This window comes from Ammospiza caudacuta, chromosome 14, assembly GCF_027887145.1.
Source record: "Ammospiza caudacuta isolate bAmmCau1 chromosome 14, bAmmCau1.pri, whole genome shotgun sequence".
NCBI lineage: Eukaryota > Metazoa > Chordata > Aves > Passeriformes > Passerellidae > Ammospiza > Ammospiza caudacuta.
The window spans coordinates 10,474,647-10,485,144 of NC_080606.1; the positions used below are offsets into that span (position 1 = coordinate 10,474,647).

Sequence of the window (10,498 nt, forward strand, 5' to 3'; positions counted from 1 at the left end):
AGAGATTGTTACTGCATTTGGGGGTGAATAGGAAGAATCTTAATGAGTAACCCACTGTACATGAAGAGGATGACTTTCTGCATTTTCTTCTATCCAATGCTATTGAACTGAAAGTGTCTAAAAATGTTTTTGACATTTTTATATCATATTGATGTAAACAATCTGTCTTGCCACCTTTGAAAATTTCTGTTTAGCACTAAGTACTGCTCTGAGGCTCTAAGCTAGCTTTAATAAAATCACTGTTTTGCCAAATAGAAATGGAGCAGTATAACAGAGACAATGCAATGCAGCAAGATAAATAAAATTCCTAAAAGCTGATTTTTTTTAAATTATATTTCAACTGTCAATCCACAGCTCATCTGTACAGCTCATGTGTACAAATTCTGGTTTGTTTTATAGCAGAGTGGTAATACAGTATACATGTCACTGCATCAGCAATACCTTTTAATTGATAGACATTTTTAAATTAATCAAATACTAATATATATCAGCTTTGAAAACAGAACTTATCAAAACTAGTTGAAGGGAAGCACACGTAATAAAACAAGAACAGCTTAAATTAGAATATTGAAAATAAATGTAAGTGAGTGGGGAAGAAAACCCAAACATTTTCCAGTGTTATTGAGCATTTGCCTTGTTAAACCATTCCTACATTTGATAAATCAACATGCAAAAGCCAGTTTCACCTTTTCTTTAGTCAATTGTTTATAAAGCAAGTAACAACAGACCTATGCCACAGATCCAAGAGAGATACTTGTGCAGCTTTCATTTCTGGTTACCATAGTTTCAAATGAACTGTAGATCTCTAGAAATAATACTTATGAGAAGGAATAAAAATATCACTGCAAGAAGAATCATTTGGATTAGTGTATGAATGGCACTTAAGTGAACAGGTAAATGCTTAGGAAAGGAAGTTTTATTTGCAAGACTTTGTCAAACACAGTAATGAAGCCTGAGCAAAGACAGAAGGATAAATACAGCACATGGAACAAGAGGGGAAAGCAGGCACCAAAAAGCCATTCAGTAGCCATTTACCTGACTCCTCCTCTAAAACTCCCAGCAAAAAACCATCACCAGCTCTAAACTGGGACATTATAGTTCCAACCTCCCACATCAAGGGATACTTTCTAAACATATACTGGGGGTGAAAAACATGAATCTTCTCAGGAATTTTAGACAACTTTAAAATCTGAAATAAAGAAGGAACTTCCAATAGGAGCAGCCTAATAGATTGCCAGAGACATTGAAGAAACTTCATCCTCTGAGACATTCCAAACTTGACAAATGTCCTTACAGGACAAGACTTAAGGAGAAGGCTGGATCAGACCTCCAGGGGTCCTTTCCCATCTAAGCAGTTCTGGGATCAAGAACAGAACTTTTCATTGTGGCATTACTTCTGGGAAGCAACTGTGCATTCATTATGCAAAGCTTTATTTCAAGTGGTGTTAAAAGAAAGTATTTTGGATACAGTTGTCCAAACAGGTACATAAGAAACAACAAAAATAGTATATAGCCACACACCAAAATTAACTTCCCTGCAAGAATACTGTTCCCATCCCCAAATAGTACAAACCAGCCAGGTTTTACAAATTATTATATTATTAATTTTAAATTATTAATTTGATAGTGTTTCCTGTTCAAATATATTGAAATTGTATTCTTTATCCTAAATCAAAATATAATGTATCAATTCTCTATTTCCCTGCTGCAAGCACAGCTCTGCCACATGATATATAGACTGCAGCCACTGGTCATTCTTGCTTTGAAAAAAAAGTATGATTGATCAAGCCTTCCCAGTTTCCTTCCTTGGAAAAACATCATCATAATTGGTACTCTGTTTCTAAGAAAATCAGAAGTGAAATGGCCAGTGGTCAGGATGCACCACCATCTGACACAAATCAGTTCACCACTACATCCATAATTATAAAAAATATCTTATTCCAGGACTCCTGTCAGTCAATCACCTTCAAACTGAAAACCAGACACCTCAAATGCATGCATTAATTATGAACCTGTGTTCCTCACATTTATGACTTACATTGGGGATTTTTGTAACTTCAGTAATCTACACATTCAATTACCCACAGCACATTAATAAAAGTAACAGATAAAAAAATAAGACCTCCAATATTCACACCCCTACTCCATACAAACTCTACTTATAATGAACTCTCCTCGTTGGAACATTATACTCTGACCAAAAAAGAAAAAAACCAACCAATTATATCACTTGCTTACTAAGACTTGATATGGTCCAAATTTTCAGTTGATCCTTATTAAGGGATGACCCAGAAGTTTTACATAAAGGAATAAAAGAATAACAGGTAATAGCATGAAAGACTGAAAAAGCCTTTTCTTGAACAGATTATTATTATTATTTGTAAACAAAGTAGAAATCAATTTTCTTTTTCCAGATAGGATGCTGCAAGGAAGGCCTTAAAACTGAGGCTAAAATGCTTTGTTCAGTAAAAAACTGCAATTTAGCCATAACCAAGAACTGCAACATTACCTCCCCATCAACAATGCCCACCTCTCTGCAGTCAGTTCCCACGGCCTAAGCAACAGGAAAATATCTGCACGAATTCCTCTTTGCTGTGTGAGCTCAGCGAGCACCAGGGCAGGGCTCAGCACAGGGGCTGCCCTGGCTGGGACTGAGGCACCACTGGGGCACGGAGGGACCTGAGGGAGCCTCAGCTGGGGTCAGGCGTCCTCCACATCACCCACAGGCCACAGGCCAAGCAGCATCTCACCAAACCTTTGCAGCAACTCCAAAGCCAAATTTGGAATGCAACCACAACTAAATAAAATATGCATACCTAAGTTGTTACTTTTTAAAATAGTCAGTAGTTTCAGGAATGTTTTGTCTTTTTTGAAATGTCAGTATATTCAGATTCATTATTTTGTTAATAGGAAACCCTAAAATTTCAGCTATAATTCCTATAAATCTAAAACACTGCAGAGAGATCCATCAGATGGATCAGGCACCTTTTGAGACCTTTTTCAAAACACAACAAGAAGTCATCAGCTTGTTCTATCAACCCTTGAACAGATACAAAAATACTTTCCTCTCTAGAGCTATACAGAAGCAGTTACAAAAAACTGCTGCAGAAAACAAAATGATCTCCAGTGTCACCCATACTCCCTTGCTCCAATATAATAACTAACATTTACTGAAATAAAGCATAGAAAGTAAAATGCATATAAGGTTGTGTAAGGGCAGGACTAATCAGCCATTAAATTCAGAGCCATTAGAAAATAAACCATTCACCTACCTACCAAAAAAATTTCACAAAGAAATCCAAAACCAACCAACACATGTTCTCAGATACTTTTTTGGGTAGGTATTGTGATCAGCCTCTCAATCACAGATCACAAACTACCCTGCTGTATATGCCAATCTTCTTACATCTACTCCCTCTTCTGATTATATTCTTTTATAAAAATAAGCCTTCCAAAGGCAGAAACCATAGCTAGCTACACAATTAAAAATGTGCAGAATAGACAACAATGAAGTATATATACCTGGACAAAGCAGATATCAGACCACCGAATTATTTCTCTCAATAACACAAGAGGTAGTTGCACACAAATCTAGTCCTACCTGTCCTTCATTTCTGACTCAAATTGGCATAAACAAGTTTAAACAGAGACTAGTCCTGGGCTCCTCCATGCAAATCTGTAGCCAGTAAAGGCTAGGAAAAGCCAGGTGCCACATGAAAGCCACAGGGGTACCCTGGGGGATCAAATTTTTCCACATTCCTGTCTCCAAAATTGTGTGCCAGATCTCAGAAAATGTTGTGAAAGGTTTTTCCCTTTCCCTATTCTCTACCCAAGATCTCACAGTTCTAGGAAAATTAAACAGTGGAAAACTTGGAAATACAGAGATACTAAAAACTGATTGAGTATTCTGTGAACTAATGGAATGGCATAACTCATTAAATCTAGGATTCTGGTCTAGTCTCAGTGATCTCACCCATCAAATTGACAGGATTGAGAATAAAAGGACACAGTTTATGTGCTGATACCCCCGAACACTGAAACATCTTTCTTGATACAAGCTTCCCAACTTAACAAACCAACACCAGTCCTACAATTGTCTGTCATGATCTAAATGAGGGTCACCTTCAGAGATTTCCCTTACTTTGTATTTATTCTCACAAAAAAAAATTAATTTCCAACTTTACCACATTTTTATGAACTTCAAGATGAGAATATTTAAGGAAAATAAATTCTAGTTCAAACAGCATAGGATTAAAACTACAATTTTAACCTTGTACTCTCAGAATGAGTTTTTGCTACAGCACTCTTAAGTAAATACTCGACCTTATCAAAAGTCACATCATATCCCAAGGCTTGTTACCCTTAAACTACAAAGATGCAGAACTTTTTGAAAGCAGATTTTTTTCTAATATAAAAAGCCAACTGAAGTGACTGTACTAGTCTCCGAACACGAAGCTGTTCACTGGTTGACTCTCAGAGCAGCCTTTCGGCCGAACAGTTCCCAATGTGACCCTGCCGGGGTGTCCGCAGCGCTCCCGCCGCCCCCTCCCCGTGCGGGCCCCGCCGCCGGGGCGCCCCCTGGGGACCGGGGGCGGCCGCTGCACCCACGGCGAGCTCGGCCCGCCCCGCCGGAGGGGCTCCCGCTCGGAACCGGGGCTTCATCGCCCGCAGCCCCGTTCCGCTCCACCTCTGCAGCCAAAGGACGGCAGCGGCAGGAGGCAAAGGAGCCCCGGAGCGGCCCACGCCGCACGACTGCCCGTGCCAATGACCGGGAACTGCGGGACCTTGAGGAACTCCCGTCTGTACTCAGCCTTTGAGTTTAAGGGAGTTCGCCTAAAACGCTGGACGGCACTGAATCGAAACTACAGCTGCAGGGTATGTCACCATTTAAGTTCTTGTGATGCACATGAAAAAGAGCTCTTTCCATTCCTCAATGTATTTGCTGCGTGCAAGCTTTTTTTCCTACCTAAAACTCCAATTTCCCGCTCACCTCCGTTTCCCAAGGACTAGATTATCACTCTCTTGTCACTAATCCTCATAGAAGATAAAACTTTCAGAATATGAATGTTTTAAGTGATGCTGAGAAAGAGAGGAAAGCTTTTATTTAAGATTATTAAACTGGTATGTTGCTGGCTGCTATCAATCACTTCTTTCCATGACAAAACAAGTACTGAACCAGATGATGCTCTTGGAAATTCTCACATCTCGCTGACAGAGACCACATCGACAACATACTCCTCTATCCAGTATATTCTCTTAATTACACACATCGACAAAAAAGAGAAGAGGAAAAAGGAGGAACAAACAACACAAGACAAAACAACGTCCACCACCAAAACCCAACAGTACTATTTTGGAAATTCACACCTACAGTATTCTTCTAAGTTTTCAAATCAGTCAAAGAAGAAATGAAACTGTAGGGAGAGATCACACTGAGCTGGAAACCTTGTCTCATCTGACAGAACACAGAATTCCAGTACCACAACCAACAAGCATAAGTAACAAGCAAAAATATTTGCTTATTTTCTGGGATCATTTGGTGAAAATAATCAACTGAAGTATTTCAGGTTTCTGTAAAACATACAACCTGTTTTTACTGGCACACAAGTCTCAGAAAAACTCATCTCTCCTAAAATATTTGCCTGCAGCAAAACAACTGAGACAGTAAGACCACAAATGAAAATGACAAACGAGGATTCTGGAATCATTCTAAATTTGAGCCATAAGTGACAAAGAGCAATCTAATTTTAAAAAGTTTATAAAGCTTTGATGTGCCAACATCATTTCATGACTTAACTAAGTCTAACACAGTTGCTCCCACCACCAAGAGCAGGAACTTTCAAGTGGTTTGTTGCCTGCAGCTATTTTCTACAGGAGACTGCAGTAGCATGTAATATTCAAGAGAAGCTGTCTACATAACTTTATTTTTTTATAATTCAGTTGCTATTGGTAAGTTATACTGAGACGAAATAAACCTAGAGAGTATTTAGCTGACAATTCTATTTACACTCCTTCCAAGTGGAAATTATTTCACTCCAAATGTTGAAAGACTTGAACACGTAAAGTTCAAATGTGATATATTTATGGAATCTGAGTAAGATTACCAACCACCTAACTGAAGACTCCAATTTATAAAATGAATGCTATTCAAGTAACACAATGCATTTTTAAACTAAGTATTTTAATAAGCTATGAAATAGCAATTTTTCTCACTTCACAGAACCCAGTTTTTTAAAGATATATTCAAATATCACAGAATATTTAAAACCAAATCAAATTAATTTGTTTTCAGTTGTGAAACATCAAGACTTTATATCTAAACAATGAGAGCTGTACATAAATTTTATCTTAACTTCTTAAATACAAGTTTAACAAATCCTTACACTGGTTATTGACTTTGTTCAGCATTATCTTCTTAAAACTAAATGTATGAAAAAGCTCTAAAAGCATAACTCTGGCCAAAGTAAATAGCTTGGAAGTTATCTGAAGGCTAGGAAGCATCACAGAAAAATTAAAGTCTCTCCTATCTCCCAGTTCCATGTCTGTGGGTTTTTTGGTTGGTTGAATTTAAGCTTATACAACAGCCAATAAAGTCTACCACAGCTAACTTCATACAAACAACAGCAACAGAAATTAAGGGGTCAGGGGTTTGTGTCACAGGTTGCACAAAGCCCACCTGTGGACAACACAATGAAATGTCACTGGTTTTGCCAAGAAGGACCAACATGAGCCATATGAGTTACACAGCAAAATCTATTTGTCAGAGATGAGATTCAAATAATATTTTTCTCCTTTGTATAACTTCGAAGCTTTTTTAGTCTTTGATTAACAGAACAGTGCGGGAATTCCAGCCCGTTCACCCCCAGGGCTTTCAGCAGCAAAAAATATTCATGTTAATGTTAAAAGCAATGCATTTCTCACACCCTGTTTCCTTTACCAATGAAACTGTTTTTGTGCCATAAAAGAAAACAAACTATGTTACCCAATAAAGAGCCCTATACCAGATCAGTGGTACTGAGTTTGTAACTGATCACCAGGAAGACAGAACCACAAAATTATGAGTTGAGGATAATGAACAAGTGATACCAAGATGACAGAGATTAATGATGGTCAATTGCACAATCACTCGTGGTATTTATTTCTCTGCACACAATCAGCCATCCTGCACACGGGTAAGTCTTGGAAGAGTTCAACACCAGATAAATACTCCAGGAATAATAATAATAACTACTGATTTAAAGAGACCATGAAAAACGGAAAAAGTTGTTTCTAATGGGCAAGCACTACAAACGAGAAAGAAGTAATCAACCACAAATGGAGACGGAACTGCCAAGAGTTAACAGAAGACATAAGCAGGGAGACCTATGCTTGGAGAACAACACCTCGCTGTAGGAAACGCCAGGAACTCTCATTCTTGGTCATTAAACACAGGATTCAACAAAACTCCCAGAGAGCGCGAAAGCGGCGTGCAACGGCCTCCAGAGAAGCGATCCCGAAGGCGTTTTGCCCCGGTTCCCTCCCGGCGGGCCGGGGGACGGAGCGGAGCGGAGGGGCCCGGCCGGGCGCGGAGGAAGCGAACGCCTCCCGCGCGGCGGCGGCCAATGGGCGGCGGGCGCGGCCCGAGGCGCGGCGAGCAGGCCCGGCGGGGCCGCCGTGACGCACTTGGGCAACCGCCCGCCCGCCCGGGCCCGCCGGCACGGCCCCCCCGCCACCGCGCCGGGCGGCGGCCCCGGGCCGAGCAGCGACAACGCGGGGTCACACCGGCGGCCCGGGCGCCTCGGGAGACCGGACACGCCAGGGTGTGGCTCGGGCAGCGAACGGGAAGGGAGAGCTTTCGAGCGCGGGCAGGGCAGGCGGGGGGCAGCAGCGCTACCCGGGCTGCCAAAAAGTAATTAAAAAATAAAACAAACGGAAAAATAACACCAAACAAACAAAAAACCAAAAAAAACCCAACGCCAAACTAAACAACCAAGCACACGCTCGCCCTCAGTAACTAGAACACCGGACTCGGCAGTGATCGAAACTTTGTGTCACCTCCTAACGCCGCATCCCGTGGGAACACAAGAAAGGAGAGCCGGGCCCGGACAGTATAATAAATAAATAAAAGCAGCGACAGAGGAGCCCGATCGCTTCCACGCCCGCTCGCGGGGGCGAGGAGGGAGGGGGAAAAAAATTGAGGTCGGTGGGTCCCGGATTTCCACGGGGTAGACGGATTATACAACGCCAGCAGAACAGAGGAAGGCATGGAGGCAGCGAGGCCCGGAGCACAGCGGTGCGGGCCCCCGAGGCCAGCACGCCCAGCACCGAGGGATGCGCTCGGGCAGGGGAGGAATTCCCGGAAAACAGGGCCTCCCTACCCAGCCATCTGCGGCCGCTCGCTCCTCTGTCCCTCCATCCCCAACCGCAGCAACTATATATACATATACATACACGTATCTCTATATATAGTATTTTTTTAAATCCGTGTAGACAAAATAAGCGCCCATAAAAGAGAAACACCAGGAAAGCTCTCGTTTCCTACCTGGGCAGGGTTCAGCTCAGTTCAGTGCGTGCCGAGGAGGAGGGGGCAGAGGAGCACTATCTAAAACAAAAGTGGCGCCAAAACCCCCCAGTAAGAAGCATTCTCCTTCCTCCTCCTCCTGCCCCCCTCCCCCACCGGGGCCGGCGAGAGCCCAGCGGGGTTCCAGCAACACGCGGCTCCCGGCATCGGGCGTCCCCGGCACAAGTTGGCAAGCGCCCTTTCTTTACAAAAAAAATAAAGGAAGCCGAACGGAAACTGCCACAACTCTTCCTCTTAGCGGACAGCAGCCGAGGAGCCCGGCCAAAGTCACTCGGAGGGGAAAACTCACAAAAGGCCTTCGCCGAGCTGGGCGCCGGGGCGGGGGGCAGCGAATGGAGGCGGGGGGGAAGGTGCAGGTCAGTCCCTACCTACGTCCTCACTCGGGCCGAAGGAGCCCCGCTTCCGCCAGCCCTCCTATGCAACCACGGGGATGAGCGGCCAGAGTTCCCCAGCTCTGGGAAGAGAGACTGAGGAGACAAACCCCGATCCCTCGGCACTTCCCTGCGCTGGGAACCCGCCGGTAGCGGGCTGGAAGGAAGAACTCGGCTGCTGGGCAGCGGGGAGAAGGGAGCGCTGTCAGGGGTGCGAGTCCCCTGCCCGCGGCCTCCCCCGACATTCGACCCCGGGGCACCGGCAGCCGCCCCACCATTTTCTGTGCGCGGCCCAGCGCTCCCCCCGAGCGCGGCTCGGGCCCCGACCCCATTCCCCTGCCTTGCCCACCCGAGCGGCCCGGCCCGGCTCGCCCGCACACACACCCCACGCACACAATGCCCGAGTCCTCCATCTTGCCGGCAGCCCCTGCTCGGCTCGGCAGAAGGGGGGAGGAGGAGGAGGAGGAGAAGGCGGTTCTCCATTTTAGCTCGCCGAGCGCCGGGCCCGGCCTGCCCGCGGCCGGCTCTGGGGAGGAGGAAGGGGGCCGGAGCGGGCAGGGGGGCCGCTTTCGGCGCCCTCTCGCTCTCTCACTCGCGCTCCGCTCGCGTCCCCCCTCCCCGCCGCGGCGCGCCGGGAACGGGGGGTGGGGAGGCGGGGGGCTGGAGTGTTTTCGCGGCTCGGCCCCGCCGTCCTCCATCTTGGCTGCGCGCAGTCCCCGCGGCCAGCCGGCCTGGCGCCCCGCGCGGGCCCGGGCGCCGCGGGCCCCGGCCCGGCCTCTCATCGCCGCCGCGCACCGCGATCCCGTGTCCCCCCGCCAAACTTCCAGAAGCTTCGCCGCCATTTTCTAACTTACCTTGCCCAGTGTCGGCGTAGGCAGCGAGGAGGCCCGGCGCGCAGCTCCGCTCCCGTATCCCCGGCGCGGCTCGCCGGCTGCGCGCCCGTCCCGGCCGGTGCCGGGCTGTGGGCGCGGAGGGGGCGCGGGGCGCGGGCGGGTCGGGGTTATTTAATTTGGCGGCGGCGCTGGGGATTGTTTGGGGTGTTCGCTGCTCGGCGGCTCGCGGGCGAATGGAGGGCGCAGGCGCCACCTGGCGGCCGCCCAGCGGGGCCCGCTCTCCTGGGCGTGGGGCGACACCTGCCGGCCGCCCGCGGCAGCGCCGCGCCGAGCGGGTAAACAAGGTGCGGCGCATGCGCGGGGCGGGCCCGGGCTGGGCTCGGCAGCGGGGCCCGGCGCGGCCTAAAAAGGGAGCGGCCGCTCGGACACGGGGCCAGCCCGCGGGACGCGCCCGGCCGCACGCAGGCTTGGGCTCTGCTGCTGTAGCCCTGCATTGGATGTAATTGTCGGGCCGAGGCAAAGCTGGGCCTCACGGAAGTACCGCGCGGGGCCGATGCCGCAGGGTCCTGCTCGCCCCCCGCGCTGTGCCGGCGGGAAGCGGGGCGGGCCGGAGGGAGCCCTGGCCCGGGAGATAAAGGCGCCGTTCGGTTCCCTGTGCCTTATCTCGGGCACGGCAGGACTCGCACGGCAGCCCGGGCTGCTGGCACCTCCGGCAGCTCCCGTGGTCTCAGCGT

The 10,498-nt window shown here is 47.3% G+C and overlaps 1 protein-coding gene across 2 annotated transcripts in view; it reads right to left on the reverse strand.

The window, feature by feature from the left end:
- Positions 1-9,989, reverse strand: part of STAG2 (STAG2 cohesin complex component) — a 74,237-nt gene extending 64,248 nt beyond the window's left edge. For both annotated transcript variants that reach the window (XM_058814151.1, XM_058814150.1), the window contains exon 1: positions 9,786-9,989. The gene's annotated coding sequence lies outside the window, so the exon portion shown is untranslated. The remainder of the gene's footprint in view (positions 1-9,785) is intronic.
- Between the last annotated feature and the right edge of the window lie 509 nt (positions 9,990-10,498).